This window comes from Protopterus annectens, chromosome 4.part0 (genome assembly GCF_019279795.1).
Source record: "Protopterus annectens isolate FY-2018-M chromosome 4.part0, PAN1.0, whole genome shotgun sequence".
Classification (NCBI taxonomy): domain Eukaryota; kingdom Metazoa; phylum Chordata; order Ceratodontiformes; family Protopteridae; genus Protopterus; species Protopterus annectens.
The window spans coordinates 1,708,114,498-1,708,133,592 of record NC_056733.1 but is presented as its reverse complement, the minus strand read 5'-3'; the positions used below and the strand labels follow the sequence as shown (position 1 = coordinate 1,708,133,592).

Here is a 19,095-nt window from a genome sequence, read left to right as displayed (position 1 = left end):
GGCGCACCAAATTCAGTAAGAAGCAGTTCAGATATGCATGCACTATAAGCCTTCAACCAGAAATTCCCAGCTCAGAAGGGCGGAGTCCAGCCTCTCCTCCCACAAGAGTGCAGACCACGAACCCTCTTAATATAAAATAACTGGCCTGAAAGCCCAAGTGCTTAAACCAGAATTAATACACTTTTAGAATAACAGACACTGAGCCCTCAATCAGCAGTTCCCAACCTAGAAGGATGTAAGCTACCTGTTCTGTCACTACAGTGCAGACCACAAACCATCTCAGTGCAAAACAACTGGTCCGAAGCCCAAGTGTTTAAATCAAAAGGCTTAGAATGAGTTACACCAAGCAGTAATAAATACAATTGAGTACTTTTAAGATGATGCAAAAGTAAAAAAAGTAGGTAGAAACACAAGTACAGTAAAAGCAGATGAAATTTATTTATTTTTTTTTGAACAAGTGCTGAGATCAAAGAAACAGATTTGAGTGCTGAAACTAGAAAACTGGTAGTTATAAGAAAAAAAAACTAAACTAGAAGGCTTCCCTCCAACACAGAAGGGCTTGGGGGCTCAGAAGCCTACAAATAGTCTATACCACTCAACAGGAAAGGCAGGAAACAAGCTTAATTTTTTTTTTCTGTTTCCCAGATGCTCTCTTTGTACACAGTAGGAGTGCCTGAAATCAGAATATGATCTCACTGCACTCAGTTGAGTGAGCAAATGAGATGGGCCCAGAAGGAGGCATCCAAACACAAATTTACAAGAGGGGCGGGCAGTTGCAAGGCCACTAAGATTAACACCAAAACAAAAACAGGGAGAGTGGGTGGGACTAACTGAAGAGCAGAGTGAAAACTTCCAGTTCAGCTAATATTCCTTCCACACAGTTAAAATCAATTTAAATACTGTATTTTTTTGAAAAAAAAAGAGCAAATAAAGGTACTTAAATTCTCTTATACATCCAGTTGAATATAGCAAGTTCTTAGCCGGCCAAAGCTGAGGTTTTTAAGCAGAAAATATTTCACACTGTACCACTTAAATAGGCAAGGACAGGAAATCAAAGAATGTGACTACCCCCACACCTGTAATTACTTGCAAATAACAAAATTCAGCAAACACTGACTAACTTCCAGTTCAGCTAATATTCCTTCCACACAGTTAAAATCAATTTAAATACTGTATTTTTTGGAAAAAAAAAGAGCAGATAAAAGTACTTAAATTCTCCTATATGTCCAGTTGAATATAGCAAGTTCTTAGCTGGCCAAAGCTGAGGTTTTTCTTCATTTCCAAAGATACATACTTCATTTGCAGGTTAATGTAGGAGAGGGAGCAAACAAGAACTCCTGTTTCTTGTTTCTGCATGTTTTCAATGTCAATTAAACAACAGGAGTTTGACCTTTTTAATGTATACAGTTTTGTTTTCAGGGAGTCATACTTGTGAGCATACCTCTCACCTGTATCGATTTTTGCAGAATGGCCAGATTTTTTGGTCCGTTTTTCATAAAATTGTGGTTTTCTGGCAAATTAGTGGCAAATCATTAAAGACTGAAGTTAGAAAATAATGACAGACTATTGAGTTTCAGACTTCATACTTTCAGAAAATTCATGCTAATGCAAAACCTGTTATTTTATCAACTTTCTAAGTTTGTAAGAGCAATATTTAAAGCATTGTCCCTATTTATGGGGCCTTTGTCCTACTGTTAGTTATAGCTTTGTCCAGATTTCTTACTTTAAGAGGTTGAGAGGTATGCTTGTAAGTTCTATACTTGCCTGTCATACATTAAAAGAATGCAGGTAGTACATTAATGGAAATAAATGCACTAGGTCATTAAGCAATCCTAAAACAATGTCATAGAATAGGGTTCCTATCCCGTGATTGAAAATTGTAAATGGCAAACGCGTATTGAGCGAACCCGATTGGTCGAAACATTAAAACGTTGCACGCGTAACACAGTACTCGCCATAGGAAATATTTTCCTTTTACTTCAATGCAGTGTGATCGTGGAGTAGGAATATTTAAGTAGCGGGGGTGTGGTGGGTGCAGGGGGGCTTGCCCCCTGCCTACAGCGTTTAGGTAAGTATATATTTTTATTTATTTTTTTATTATATTTTCAAAATTTCAAACATCGCTCATATGGTGTCGACCATATGGTGTTCGCTGTTTGAAACTTTCAAAAATATAATATAGACCCCATAGAATAAATTAGTTACATGGGGATGGGTTTCAGAGAAAAGGTATGTGAACTGTGACAAAATACACGGTGACTGAAATAAAAGGAAGATGTTTATGTCTGGATGGAGAACTCAACTGACACACATTTTTTATTATGTTTAAGTATGAAACATTATTAAACATATAAGAAAATAATTAAAAGTTATATATTAGAACAGTGTTGTAGGTCTAGTGGTTACACATAAATTAAGAATGAAGCCAAGAAGCAATTGTGAACTTCACTTTTTCCTGTCCATAAAATTATAGATTTGCAGTTGCTGTACTTGGTACCTGTGCTGCTGCGTCATGGTTCTCCAACCTTCCTGCAGTACCCAAGATATTTTATAAGTTTGTATGGTATTCTGTGCACAGGTTGCTGTTCTGGAGTTGCCTTATATACTGTTAGTCCTCTAGATGCATCCGATAAGTCATATGTCTTATAAATGTCTTGAGAAAATAGGGAAGTAATAGCAAAGGTCCATCTCTGCTTTGCTGGTATCAGAAGTATAAAGGAGATTGGCACTTGCTCCACTCACCCCACATAACACTGTTCAGGAAAACAAAAGTTTGGTGGTGGCAAAAATGGAATACAACAGGCATCCTAAGAATGTGTGCATGGAGGTTAGTTCCTTTCACATGTTAAAATGATTGCACATTTGTATTTTGGGCAAGAAAAGTAGCCAAAGGGAAGAAGTAGCTGATTGAATAAAGGTTACATGATTTGGTATAAACTATGATTTGGTATAAACTGTGAATAGCGAGCAGTCTGCACGTAGGATTAAGACAGTGATTGGTACTGAGCTTCATATTGTAGACCATGGTTTGATTCCCCCCATCCTGGATTTACTTGCTGTGTGACCATGAACAAGTCACTTAATAAGACAATACTCCTCAACTAAGGTTGTAAAAGGACCATGTGGATAACTGCCCTGCCTGGTTACCATGTACAGATAAATGAAGTCATTGTAATACAGGTGTCTCTTTGTATTATCTGATATATGTATTGCCAACCCCATACATGCACATAAGGGCAACAGGAGCTGGAAACTTCAGTCACAGTTTCATAATTCTCCAAGTTCATAAAAAGTGGTCATTTGACAGTAGTATCCATATTAAATAACATATTTACCCTTATCTATATGTACAAATCCAAAGCCTAATCCATCATAATGGAAGGGTGTCTACTGAGGGAATTTCACTCTGACTGCAAATATTAGTCTAAGACAGACCAGTACAAAAGATCATTAGAGCTCTGAGGAATGTATTTGTTAGGCTGCAAAATGCTGTCTTAAGTATTAGAGATGGTCTAATAGTCTCATGATACCTCTACCCAAAGTTACCCTCCCTAGTCATTACTGTTGGGATGTAGCAACTGTAATACTGAAGGCAGAAACCAGTGGTCATCATCTCAGATGTTCACTGCTGGTCAGTGACTAGCCATTACAAAGTAGGCACTGATTATAGGAAGAAAGCCCTAGAATGGCAGGAGTTAGGGTGAGATTTACTCCTGAATGGCAGATCTGATTCTAAGGGTGAAGCCTGAAGGACCAAATGCTCATTTTAGGAGCAACTTAATCTCAGAAATTAACTCCAACTTTTCCAAAGCATTTTTCCTATCATAGATTTATTTTTATTGATTTGAATGACCACTTATGTTTAAACTTTCATTCCCCTAGTCATACACTTGTATACTCTGTAGGAGGGTCTGATAAGTCATGCTTCAGACTGACTGGTAAATAGCCTGGTATGTTATCTAGCCCTACAGAAGTAGTGTTCTTGGCTTTGGCTAACACATTGAGGACTTGTTTTGGGGAGATTTGAAGGGGGTGTAGATGCAGGCATAAAATATGGGAATACAGAAGGGATGATGAGATAAAGCCTGTGCCTTCACACACCCCCCTAACTAAATATACCAACTCCGAGATCGCTCCACAGTGGAGAAAATGGCAAAATCCAGTGAATGGCCAAGGGAAATCTTTCCCTGCATTAAACTGTCCATTCGCTGTTTTTTGCTTTCAATACTACGTGGTTGATGTTTAGGTGTTCGATCACCTAATCGTTCAATCATGCAATATAGACCCAGCCTTTTGTACCAGCTATTTTCTTCTCACGCAATCACAGTGTATGCAACAAACAGCCCTCTCCCTTAATAGTGAATCACGAGATTTTCAAAGTTGCAAATCTTTAGTTTTATGTTTTAGTTTTAAGTAAGGATCAATATATTAATTTGGCCATTGATTTATTGTAAAAAAATATACAACTCAAATATAGCAGGCTTTTCTTTGGTTCACAGTATTCAAACTTTTGTTAAACCACATGCAAATCATTTCAAAGCTATTGTAGGCTGCATGCTTTCTAGCTACAGTTGACAAACAAAATAATGCATCGTGAACCCCCATTTTTCTTAATTTAGAAATTATATAACTGTTTCATACTTTAGACACCTGCAGCAATAGTAATTAATGTTGAGAGATCTTGTAAAAAGAGTTTTTAATGTTGAAAAATGTTTTGCATTACCATATGCTGTTTTCACTGTGCTTTGCATTTTTGGATTGAAACTGAAGCTGTTTTATGAAGCATTTCCTTTCTCACACTCTTTTGTGAGAGTCACATGTTAAATACAGCAACAAGACCATATAGTAAGATAAAAAAATATTAAAATAGAAAAATGTTTTATAGAAAGATTGTCATCATATAAATATTACTTACACAGGCATCCTGCATCTGTAAATAAATGCTTTGAAGATCATTTGAGCAAATGACGAGAGAGTAACAGGTTATAAATTAATCCCTTCTATTTCTGATAAGAACAGCGCTAAAATTATTAAATTATATTAAAAGTGTGTCATTTGAGACAGACATATTCCTCTTTGGTGAAACATTCGTTTCATTTTGTGAAATGATGATTAAGGTGGCACTCTTCCAGCAGAGATTTTGAAGGTGAAAAATCTCTGCTGAAAGCCGTAAGAATGATTACAGTTGACTGAGGGCATTGTTATAAGTCTCTCTTCTGTGTCATTTTCATACAGTAGCTGTATGAGTTTTTATTTAGGACTGAGCTTTACCATACATTATCTGATTGTTCATTTTAGGTCCTTGAGTGGTAGAATTACATAGGAAAGATATTCACTTGTTGCATGCAATTAGGTACCCATATCATGTAAGATAAAGCAGGGAAGTATTAGTGTAACCACTATAAACCAGAACTAGTCATATCAACTGTTGAATATCTGAATATGGGACTATTAAGTAAAGGGTACTAACATTATGGGATGATTGTAGGTGAGACCTACAAACAGGTTATGCCTTTCTAATCAAGCCAGAGCTGTTATGCAAATATATAGCAGTGCTGGACATTTCCAGTTCACTGCATGACCCACAGGTGGTTTTGGCCTTGGTACTCTTTCATTTCAGTGTTTGCATAGAAGTGCACCATACTGTATCGGATTCATGTGTGCAGGCATGCAATTTTATCCTGTGTGAGTGCACAGCATATCAAATACTATACTAATGCATGCAGTGAGCTTCTGACAAACAAAACATTCTGTCAAAGTTACTGCTACCTTGCCAGACTTGCATGCTGTGTTGTGGTTCTGTGCATTTCAGACTGATAAAATCCAAATTCCTGAACATAGTGACTGATCGTAGAAGACTTAAACACACTGCTCAATACAGTGTTATTAAAATTTGTAACAGCATGCAAGCAAATATGACTCTGCTTTTGTAAAAGTTTTCCTTACTGACTTCAATTAACATTTAAGTAAGACTGTCCTTATGACTGTTGATGTTGCTCAGCAGCCTTTGAAAGGCCAACAAGTTTATCTACAATATGTGACTTTGAGGAAAACAGGATAGAAAACACACCAAAAAGATACTCAATAAAACAAAACATCTGTAATAGAACATATCTGCCCTAGATTCATTATATGAACATTCTGTGATATCTGTCCAATAATCTCTCTGCTGGGAAGACATTGTAATGTACAGATATTCTTAATAAATAACACAGGGAGACAAGATCCTCACCTGCCTAATGGATTTTCAGTGCATCCCACATAGCTTAGCCTGGGTATCCAAGACTTTTGTGGCAGAAGTTCCAGATGAATAGTTTGTCACACTTTAGACTTTTTAAAATGCTTTTGCTGTGTAAAATATTTCACTCAGCCTAAATGGCAGGCTGCTGGTGTGCAACCATCTGTGTGTAATTACTGTTTGCTTTCTGCTCCTGTAACCACAGCAACATTAAACATCACCTGACACTAACTAGGAAATGCAAACAGTATCCCAGAAAGCTTTCTTAGAGTCTGTTTTAGACCAGAAGAGAATGTTGTCTTTCTTGTTTTACTACATGCAATCTGGAAATGATTGTTGCACTTCTGTAACAGCCTTTGTTTTGCTAAAAAAATAAACAAATTGGGGAAAAATGTAAGACTGTTAGAATGTTAAAAAACATAAATGCAGGGTACCAGAAGAAAACTGCAAAGACTTTTTAAGGGTTCTGAAAAAAAATGGACCTTATGTACTTGCTCACAAGGAATAAAAGATAAAGACCAATAACACTAATATAAAAATATTGTTTTCATGCATTAAACATGGAAACAAGGATTTTAATTATGCTTAAAACACTGCTGATTCTAAACTGACACTGTGAATCTACTCTGTAAAAGTGGTGAATAGAAAACTCACTAACAAGGTTCAGCTGCATGTCATAATAAAAAATACTGATGCTTGAGTCTTGAGGAGTGGGGAGGCTATAAAGCATAAACAAATATACAGGGAATTGAGTCTTCTTTTAGGAAGATATAGCATAATTTGGTAAATTGGTAATAATTAGGTGATAACTGGGCAAATTGAAATGAGCAAGTATTACTTTTCTCTGCTGCTACTATTTTGTGCCGTATATAACATTGTTTGTTATATACATTGTAAATGTATCTGTTAGAGATTAAATCTGAAAAGGAGATATAAATGGTAGTTCCACCCAGAAACGAGAGATGATCTATTTCATTATATGAGTATTAATTCCTTTTTTATTTTATAAGTTGTTAGGGGTGGCTATAGAAATCCCTAGCACTCTTCACTGAACCATAAAATCTTGAAAAGTCCTGAAAATGTTGGATTCAAACTGAAAGCACTGCAGAGTATATTGGGGGGGGGGGGGCACCCTGCAACCCCATGCAGAGAATATGCCCACCATACCATCACTTCTTAATTATTCTAACAGCATACTCATCATAACTTTGTAGATTATTGCAAAACAGATTTCATCTGACACTACTCCAGAAACGTGAAACATTGCAGTAGGAATAAGCCCTTCATCCTGGGTGGTACAAGGCTGTTTCTCTACTATATATGTACATGGACTTAAGTGGTTTGTAATTGTGACAGTGTCAGTATTACAGTGATTATCTGAGTCTCTTAGCCTTTCATAGTGCTCATACCTCTAAACCCGCAGACACTGAAAAGTGGAACAAAGGCCCTGGAAAAACCTAGAAACATCCAGCTAAAAATCTAGACCTCGAATTAGTATATGATTTGAATACTACATAGTACATAACTCTTCCTGCTTCCAGTAGGAATGTGGGATGCTACTCAGGAACACTTTTAAAAACAAGAGTGATGAAAATGATAGAAAAGTATAACTACATTATCAAATAATATGCAGACTTTTATGAACAGTATTACAAAATTCTACCACACAAGCTTATTTGTTTTACCTCTGAAAAAGGGAGAAGTCACATGGGTGTCTTCTTTTTAAATTACCTGTGCCACTAGTATGTTGGTCATGTAGTGTGGTTTTCTGTGGACTAGGCAGCTTAATAAGCCATGTGTGATGAGGGGTGATTCAGAAAATTGTGTGATGGGGTAAATCAATCCTGAAAACTGGGACATATCTCCAAAAAATAGTTGCATCCTAAATTAGACCTGAAAGTAGGAATAGTCCTCCAAAACAGGGACAGTTGAGAGGTCTTGTGGTGTTCCATTCAAGATTTTCTGATTTTTGTAATCCTTCTTACAGTACTTTGGTCTTATGGTTTGCTCTTTGCAGGAGGGTTCTGGGGTAGTCTTTAAGCACTTACATTTTTAACCTCCAGTACTAGCCACCCGATTGTCACTGTTGGTATGACACCTCAACTCTATGTGTAAAATTGGGAAAAGGGGCAAAGGATAGCTGGATGGATGGATGGCCTGATCAGAATTTCCATATGGATGTGATTTTTGTTTTTCAATCTCTGCTAACTTCCACAATATTTGCTGTGTTTATATAATATCACGTGGCTTAGAGAGAATAATTCCAATGATTTTTTTTCCTCTGAATTGGCATGAAATCAGAGATGTGAATCACTGATCTCCTAGATTATTTCTGGATGTCAGGTCACTTTATCTTTTTCACTGACTCTCTTTGATTACCATGACATTTAAATTACTAAACTGTCTTTTGGTGAATTGTATAGAGTATACTAAGCAAGGCAGATAAAGTGCAGGCTTTTGCCATGCATTTATGCTGTATTTTTATTATTATTTAACATTTAAAAAAATGTTAAATAAATAAATATTTATTTCTCTGCCTACTATATCCAACAACAATTGTGTGTAGTGTTCCCTTATTCCCCTATTCCTGAATGTGCCCATATCAGTCATCTGTGACAGATAGCAGACACTTCATACTCTACATATGGGAGGCTTCCTTCCACTTTTTAGCATTCAGTTTGGGTTACAGGCCTTTTGACCCACAAAATAAGAAAATTCCTCTTCAAAACAGCACAAACGTTTTGCTTGCACTAACATGATATGTTGGCTGCCTGTTTTTGCCAGTGATGAAAACACAAGCAGTACTTTGTTAATATCTTCCTAATTAAAATTTTATTACAGGGCCATAATTCTTGGTTGTGGTGAAGGGAATCAGAGGCAGAGGTGCAGTTTAATACACTTCACCTTGGCAAGGTAAGCATAGCAGTTGTCCCTGGGACAGAAATGTGGCTTTTTAAAGCTCTGAAAAAAAGGAATTCATTGACATTCCTGTCACTCAACTAAGTGTCTTACTCCACACACCCCCATAAAGTTTAATAATAATGTATCCCTTTATTATTTGTATCATGCCTTCTCTTTTAGGAAAATTGTTCTTCCTTGTGTGTTTTCCTCTTTTGTCTGCAGCTATGCAATTGTGGAGTTAATATTTTTAAGTAAGTGGGTATGGGGATGAAGTCCCCTCAGAGCGAATACAGAAGGTTTTGCCCCCTACAAAAAACGCTTTCAAAAATGTTTGATTGAGCTGAAGGTTCAAATGGATATTTTCATTTCACTGAATATTTATAGAGCTTTAAGTCAACCAGAAATAGATAAAGTAATTTTCTGATTCTTTACACTATAAGATGTTTTTGAAGTTGGCCTGTTCACACCTTGTTTTGAAAAGACTCATTAACTGCATTAAAGCAATAATTCATAAACAATTAGATTGTGGATGAAAATGTTTTAGCTTCATAAGTCATGAGGGAAAATGTGTTCTTAGAAAGCTGTGCACTGAAGTATGTCCAAGCAGACAGCACTACTGCCTTTCTCTAGAAAGGGCTTGCATGTTTCCACTAAACATCAAAACAGAACAACTTACATATACTGCAACATTCAAGCTTCACTAGCTGGAACAAATACTCTCTCAAAGATATTGTTTGGTAGTAGGTTTTCCTATTATACCTTTCAACCTACTAATAATGGGTCTATAACTCTTAAATGACCTACTAAAGAACTGTTTGAAGAATAACTCTTTCTGAACCTTCATATTTGGAATCAAATTCCCCCACCTGTGTCACATTTGGCAATGATCAAAATCTGATAAAAAAATTACTTAGGAACTGGGTAGGAGACTAGTCTACCACATTTATTATGAGTCCCCCTAAAACAAAGCATGATATTCCAAAGCATGTATTCTCTGTTGACTGCTTTTAACCTTGAACATTTTATTTTGAAATGAGACCAACATTACTTGTTTTACTTTTGTCTGTGAGACTGTGTTAAACACTTACACACACTATATATCTATATCTAAACAGGCCTCAAGTATGAGCTTGTACCCTATTCATTAACTAGAGTTTGTTTTTGAATTGCTCCAATGACAATGTTTTCCTTATGTGTTGAACTATTGCATTTGTGGTAGAGTGTTATGGTTTCCATATTCCTTTTCTCCCAATCTTACTCACTGTTATCTTTACTTCTTTTGCTTATATTACAGTTCCAAACTACCTTTTCACTGCTGTAACCCTGCCTGCTCACCCTCGTAACCTTCCTCAACATGGACAAGAGCTCCGGACACTTTTTCTGAACTGGAAAGTTCAGCAACTAATAGTAATATTGTATGTACAAATTTCCTTCTATTATTTGGCTTTTGGGAGAGCACTCAGCCTTGGTCGGCACCCCGTTGTCTTTCCCTGCTTCCTCGCCATCTCTCCTCTGTCCATAGCCAGTCCCTGCTAATGGTTTTCCTTATTTCCTTCTCGATCAAACTGTTTTAGGCAAGAATTCACCCCTAGCCACTTTTTCTCACCCTAAGTCTCATACCCAACGTACTCTACCTTGCTCTCCTGTCCCTACCCTCCTCTCGCAGACAGCTTTGCATCTCACCCACACTGCATAACCCCTAACTCCAGTTTTTTCTTTAGGGATATCTTACTATTTCTGCTATTACTTCACAAAAGTGAACTGTTTCTACTTACAAAAGTGATTGTTTTTCGCTTAAGGCTTACCTTTCCTGCAGCTAGCTCAACTCGCTCCGTTCGGGGTCATTTCTCTCCCCTACCCTACCCCCATTCCCACCCACCCCATATCAATTACATTTATTCACTCCATAGCTCCTCCCACCACTCAGCCAACCAATAGTAGCTACCCCTCCCACTTCATCATCCAACACTTAACACCCCTATCTTACCACTCACCAACTGTTATACAATCAATTCCCTCAGACTGAATTCCAGCTACTAGCCTTTTAAAACCTTACCTACAACATCTCCCTCCCACACTACCTACTACTTCATCTGTACTATCCACAAACTTTAATTCCCTACTGACACCTTTTACTTCATCACTATGATATTTCACCATACAACTATCTGTATACTCTGCCTCCTTACTTCTGCCTCCTTACCCTTTCCCTAAGTCTCTTATCTCAAGTTACATCCTTTTCTACTACTTCTGATATCCAAAAACATAACTCCTGAACTGAAATCCACTCCTCACCCCTCTCCAGCTTCTCTAGCATATCCTCTAGCCTATAAACACTTGATACATGCCTATATACCAAACTAAAACTGATCTGTACCCATAAACATACTCTCTACCATGCCTTCATCTCCATTCACTCAAAAAGACAACTTCTACCTATTTGCTACCTGTTCAACATATTTAACCTAGGTCTTTCTGGAGACATTTATCCTAATACAGGTCCTACACCCATAAATCTTAGCCCTCACAATCCCAATTCAAGCCCTACTCCCATAAACACTAGCCCTCCCAACTCTTACTATCCAGGGCCCACTCCCATAAACACTAGCCCTCCCAACTCTTACAAATCACTAAATATTACTACAGCTAATCTTGAAAGCATTTAAAACAAAATACCAGAACTCCATGCTTTCCTGTCCCACAATAAACCAGACATACTAGCAGCAACTGAAACCTGGCTGAAACCATACATACACGGTACTGAATTCCTTCCCGCAGGTTATGGCTGCCTTCAGGCTGACGGACCCCACAAAAAAGGAGGAGGCATTGCTTTAATTTTCCCCAATAATCTCACCATAGCTACTCAATGCCAGGAGTTTAAATCTCAAAATGCATATGCTCAAAGCACTCCTAAGTATGGAGAACGTTGACATCTGTGCAGTAATTGAAACCTGGTTCAAGGCTTCAGAGAGCACTGCAGCACTACTGGGCTAAAACTCATACCACACATTTCAGCCACAGAACACGGACTGAAACACAAAAGGAGGGGGTGTATCCATATTCATCAAGGATACTCACACCTCCAAGTTAGTGGCGCAGCATGATACCTCTGAGGTCATCTATGTGCAACTAACATCAGGCAAATCTGCAATGCAAATTGTGGCCTGCTACAGATCACCCTCCATGACCCAGGACCACCACTCCACCTTTCTGGAGACAATGGAAAACATGAAGGTCCTACCAAACACCCTGCTATTGGGTGATTTCAATTACCCTACTATTAACTGGGAAAAATACAAACTCACAGACTCAGCACTTCCTGGAATTTATCAACTCAAATGCCCTGGATCAGCTGGTAAACTCCCCTACCAGAGGCCACAGCATATTGGACCTGGTCATCACCAACATGGATGACAGGTGTTCCGTACTGGAGGTCAACCCATCACTGGTTAGATCAGACCATAAACTAATCACCGTGGATGCCCACACCCCAACACCACCCCCAACCAAGGAAACAACAGTGAAAAACTTTTCTAAAGCAAACTTCACCTTACTTAAGGCAGAGGTAGTAAGTTTCACAGCCCCCACGCTAAAGGATAACACTGCCCAAGATGCAGAATCCTTTACAGTTGCACTCTATGAGCACCTACAAGGATTCATGGATTATGCCATCCCTAGCAAGACCAAGACTCACTCCCCTAAGAGAAGGAAACCAGTCTGTTGGACCCCTGCCATAAACAGGTTATACAACAGAAGGAGGAAACTAGTTCAGAAAAAAAGCAAATCTCAAGAAGGAAAGACATCCCTGATCAGTATCAGTAAGAAGCGAAGGTCCCTCATAAAATCATCCAAGGCTAACTTCAAAAGAAAAATAGCCAAGGATTTGAAAGATAATGACAAAGCCTTCTTTAGCTATGTCAAGAATCTAAGCAGCAACTTGCAGATACGCTCTGAGCTAGTGCAAAATAGCACAAAATATACTGAACCTACTGATATTGCAAACATCCTGGCAGATAGATTCAGTGCAAACTTCACTTCCCTCTCCCCTTCAAAAGGGCCCATAACAACACCGGAAAAGTGTGGTATCCCAGAAATCACAGAAGCACAGGTGAAAACAGCCCTTTCAAAAGCCAAAAACACAGCATCAATGGGGCCAGATGGTGTCCCAGGCTGCATCTTGCACGAACTACAGAATGAACTAACCCCCCACCTAAACACGCTGTTCAACCTCAGCCTCTCCACAGGCTATGTGCCCATAGAATGGCGCACAGCAATGGTTATTCTGCTCCACAAAGGAGGGGCCACAACTAACCCTGGTAACTATCGGCCCATAAGCCTGACTAGCCTGGTCTGCAAGGCTATGGAGCGTATCATCATGGAACTCATTAACAAAGACATTGGGAACCACCAAACACTTGACCCAACCCAGTTCGGCTTTGTTAAGGGCAGATCATGCCTACTAAACCTGGTTGACTTCTTCGAGACAGTCACCAAGGAAATAGACAAGGGAAAGGTGGTTCACACAGCCTACCTTGATCTCGCCAAGGCGTTCGACACCATTCCTCACTCGGGTATTATAGAAAAACTCACCAGCCTGAACATTAACCCCTACGTCAAAAGATGGTTTGCCTTCTGGCTTACAGACAGAACTCACACGGTAAGAATAGCGAGCTCCAGGTCCGACTCTAAACCAGTCACAAGTGGTGTCCCGCAAGGCTCGGATCTGGGACCCCTACTGTTTGGCATATATTTCTCAGAAGTACAGGCAAACACAGGAGGGCTATGGCTAACAAAGTTCGCTGATGACTGCAAACTGGGAGCCATAATTAACTCTCCGGCTGGCATGGACATCCTTCAAAAAGGCCTTACTGAGACAGACATCTGGTGTCAAAGTCATGGCCTCAAGCTAAATGCCAAAAAATGCATAGTCATCCCATTTGGGAAAAACAAAACACCCACGAATTACCACATAGGTGGCAGCCCCCTTAATACAGAAGAGGTAATAAGATATCTGGGGACCCAGGTAGATAGTAATCTCTCCTTTGACAATCATATTGCCAAAGTAGTTAGGAAATCCTTCTATGTGGCCCATCTAATTACTAAGAGGTTCACATCTAGAAATAAAGAGGTTATACTGCCCCTTTACTTGTCACTCATCAGACCCATCATAGAGTACAATGCCCCATTTTGGATGTACCTCACAAGACACTTCCAACAGCTCGAAAGACCACAAAAAAGCACGTCACCAAGAGGATTACTGGCCTCAAACATATGTCCTATGCAGCCCGACTGAAAAAACTCCAGCTGTACTCAGTGGCATATCGCTTACTCAGAGGTGATCTCTGCCTGACTTACAAAGCCATGTCCAACTCAGAATTGATGGACATGCTCCACCTAAAGAAATCCAAGTCACTGCGAGCCACGCGCTGTAGTGTTCTAAACCTCGCCACAACAATAAGTAGAACATGCTGGAGGGATAGATTCCTGTCACAGAGACTCTCCATGCTTTGGAACAAAATTCCTAACTACATTAGGCAGAGCCCCTCACTAACACTCTTCAACAGAAGCCTTGACAAGTGGATGGGTAACAGAAAATACACCCCTGGGATCACTTCAATGGCTCTGCTTGACAGAGGCTCAGTTAATTAATCAATGGAGCGGTGAAAGTCGACACACTCTGGCTAGGCTTAAAAATACCCTTGGGAAGATAGCCTGGTACCTACCTATGAACCTATGAACCTGTGAACCATAGTCCCGTACAGTAAAGCTACTCCTCAATTTGCAACGGCCGAATTACTCATATTATTTCTCAAACTAAACAATTCTAAATCTCTCTGTATAACCACCATATACACCCCCCAGGCAACAATATTTCCCTTCTAGAAGATATCAGGTAATATTAATAATGAAACAATAATCCTAGGGAATTTAAATATAAATTGGTTAGACTTCTCCAACCATTCTCAATCACCTAATATCAACCTGTACAACTTTACATAAATGATTACAGATATAACTAGACCCAACAAAAATAAAGACAGTGGCTCAGTTCTAGACTGGATACTAGTCTCCGACCCCAGCAAAGTTTCAGTAGTAAGTACCCTCCCCTGCAGTATTAGTGACCACCTTCCAGCTTACATAATCTGAAAAACCAACCTAATACCTTCCCAACACCAATATAAACAATCAAGAAACTTAAGTAACTTTAACCCCACAATCATTAATAAATACCTACATAAGATAAACTGGAATACTCTAAACCTCCTATCACTAGATGAAGCTGTCAAGTTCTTCAACTCCACCTTTCTAATTATCCTCAAGAATCTAGCCCCTGTTCGACTAAAATGAGTCAAGACCAAGCACTTCATCTGGCTTACTAGAACCACCAAGCAAATTATGAATACCAGAGACAAACTATGGAAAAATGGCAAAAGCATTGCAATCCCACTGACCTCTTGCAATCCAGACAGCTCCATAACCAAGTAAAATGCCAAATCATTAATGATAGAAAACAATACTACCTAAACCTCCAAAGCAATTACAAACAAAAGCTTAAGAAATTTTCGAAGTCCGTTACATCTCTAATTAACCCTGGTACAACAAACAACCCATGCCCTTTCCCTGAAAAAACAGCCAATGAAACAGCCACACTCTTCAACTCATATTTCATCAACACAATAGCCAATCTCACCTCCACTTTCCCTCACATTGACACTACCACCAACCATCATCCTTCATCTCCTTCCCCAGGTAGCACCCCCAACTCTACTACCTTTTCTTTCTCCCCCATCCCCATCACCACCATTACAAAACTTCTCCTTAACTGAAACCTAGCTGCTGTGACCCCATCAACCTACCCCCAGATTATCTCCAGATGGCAGCAAGATCTATTGTCTATCCTATCAGTATATGTCTCAATAGATCTCTCCAAGAGTCTTACGTGCCCACAGTGTGGAAAAAGGCATATGTTCTTCCACTCCACAAAGGAGGTAACAACATAGATACCTCTAATTTTAGGACAATTGCAATTTTTTCCCCTCTCTCAAAAATCCTTGAGAAATGTAGTCATTATCAAATTTTAAACCACCTGCAACTAAACAATCTCCTCTCTCCAGCATGGCTTTAGACCTAGTCACAGCACCACTACTGCCCTTATGTCCTTTATGGACACCATCAATCAAGCCAGAAACAATGGTAAATTTGTATCCTCCCTCTTTCTTGACCTATCAAAAGCCTTCAATATGGTCTCCCACCCCCTACTTCTCAACAAACTCTGCACCCTAGGGATCTCCCCAACAACTCTAAACTGGTTCACAAATTACCTGAGTGACAGACAACAATCCACTAGATGGCACAACTCCTCCTCCCCATTCCTTAACTCTACCACAGGAGTCCCCCAAGGTTCCATATTAGGTTCCCTATTATTCAGCATTTTTATAAATGACTTCCATACCTACCTTACAAATGCATCTGTTGTACAATATGCAAATGATTCAACCATTATTTGCTCTGCTAAATCAACAACAGAACTTTTGCAGATCTGCCAGTATGCCTTCACTATTACTGAATCATGGATGGCTAATAATCATCTAGCTATAAACCCAAATAAAACAAAACTGCTTCTATTCACTCCCAAGAAAAATCTCTCTGTCAACAAGACTGACTTCACCATTCAGTCTCAATCAAATACACCTATAGAACTTGTCTCGCACACTAAATTACTAGGGGTTATCATTGACAAAAATATGTCATTTGACCTCCATATCCATAATAATGTTAAAAAAACAAACTATAAGCTAGGCTCCTTCTACCAACAAAAATACTATCTCAACTGCTCTACCAAACTAACTCTTGCCTCAACTTTTCTCTTACCCTCACTACTCTATGGCACTCCACTCCTAACCAATATCCACTGCATCCTAAAAAACAAGCTTGAGACTTGTTGCAACAAGGTTGCCAAATTTACAACCAATGCAAAATACTCTTCCCATCATTGTATTTCATTAAAATCAGTTAACTGGCTCAAACTTCCCCATCATCTCACCTACCTACAGCTAATCACAGCTCACAAAATTATTTACAAACTCTCAGACTGCCCAGCTCACTCCTGCATCCTCACCTACTACCACCCTGACAGGCCACTTAGATCTGAAAACCAACTACTATTCCAAGTACATAAACCTAATCTCCCTGTCAGCAAAATGCGTTATTCCTTCTCTGTTGCTAAGCTTTGGAACTCCTTACCATCAGCTATCAGAACCTCTAGTAAAATCACTTCCTTCAAAAAAGAATTGTAATTACATCTCTCTTCCCTCTGGCAATGCACATGCCCCTTTTCTCATTCTTCTGTAACCTGATTGCCCACACACTAAGTTCACTCACAGTTTCCCACATCCCTCCCCTCTCCAAACTCACCCATACTCACTACCAAAGCAACTCTTGCTAAACTTTTACTCTTCTATCCATCTTTTCTACATACCTCTCACTGTCCCCCTTCTCATCCTTCTGCTAACCACTTTTCACAAAATACCTTGTATATACCACTTAGTTAGGTTTTTTAACTCAATTACTCTTCTAGTTCTGCAACTTGTGCTAGTTGTTATGCTCACCTATACTCACATGTACATATCTTTTGTGTGTCACCTTACATTTATTGGACATTATTATGTATGAATTGTTTTACTTGATTTTATGTGGAAGTTACCTTATATTGTAACTTAAGGTTTTAATGTTTTGTTCTGTTATAATGTGGAGCTTTTCTCCCGGGCTTTCACTAAAAATGGTTTCTCTTGGCCCAGTGGACTTTCCCGGTAAACAAATGCCAATAAGTAAATATATATATATATATATATATACATATATATATATATATATATATATATATATATATATATATATATATGTATGTATATCTATATGGATTTGGTATTTTACATTGAAAGTATATTTCATTGAACTGCTATTCAATGAACATTTTTAATCGAATGTACATTCCCCTGAAAAGTAAATACATGGAATGCCACTGCATTAATAAGACTGGAAATATAGTTATCTGTATAAATGAGTAGAAGGTAAACTATTGGAATGAACAAACACAGCAATACAGCGGGTGACCAAAGTCAGCAATTCAAAAATATGCTTCCCAAAAATGTAGGAAATTGAAACAACAATTGATCATAGAATGAAAGTAGTTTTGTTTTGTGATCAGTTAATCAAAACCCTGCCATTAACCATAGACACAGTTTGTCAAAATAGTGGTAATGTTACAGAATTGGATTTTCCAAAAGTAAGGTTCTAAGTTGTGTTAGGGGCACGGTTAGGGCTAGTACACATTTGTTAGGATGGGTGGGGGATACAAACTACTAAAATGAGATCAAGGAAATAGCAGTCTTAGAGATCAGCTTCAACAACTTATAGTACAACTGGTAAAGATATAAAAGAAATTATATGTAGAGTAATCAGGTTCATGAAGTATCACAATGGGAGTACTGTAACAGGGAGGTAGTCAGGGTCATGAAGTACCACAATGGGGATGCTGTTACAGGACAGTAATCAGGGACATGGAGCACCAGAAAGGGAATGCTGCAACAGAAGAGTAATCAGGGTCATGAAGTACCACAATGGGAGTACTGTAACAGGAATGTAATCGGGGTCATGAAGTCCCACAATGGGAGTACTGTAACATGCAGTAATCAGGTTAATAAAGTACCACAATGAGAATACTGTAACAGGAGAGTAATCAGGGTCATGAAGAATCACAATGAGAATACTGTAACAAGATTGTAAGATGGAAGCAGTTATTTTACTTCCAAATGTTTGAGATTAGAAATTAGTCAAGCACTTATAGTCCTATTTGCCTCAGTTTTTTCAGGAAAGATTATACAAAAGACTGTGGGGCCAGCTGATGTGTGTGCATGTGTGTGTGTGTGTGTGTGTGTGTGTGTGTGTGTGTGTGT

General features: G+C 38.7%; 1 protein-coding gene across 1 annotated transcript in view; it reads right to left on the bottom strand.

Moving 5' to 3' along the window:
• Positions 1–6,385, bottom strand: part of LOC122799991 (vegetative incompatibility protein HET-E-1-like) — a 964,337-nt gene extending 957,952 nt beyond the window's left edge. The window contains exon 1 of the mRNA XM_044069444.1: positions 6,233–6,385. The gene's annotated coding sequence lies outside the window, so the exon portion shown is untranslated. The remainder of the gene's footprint in view (positions 1–6,232) is intronic.
• Between the last annotated feature and the right edge of the window lie 12,710 nt (positions 6,386–19,095).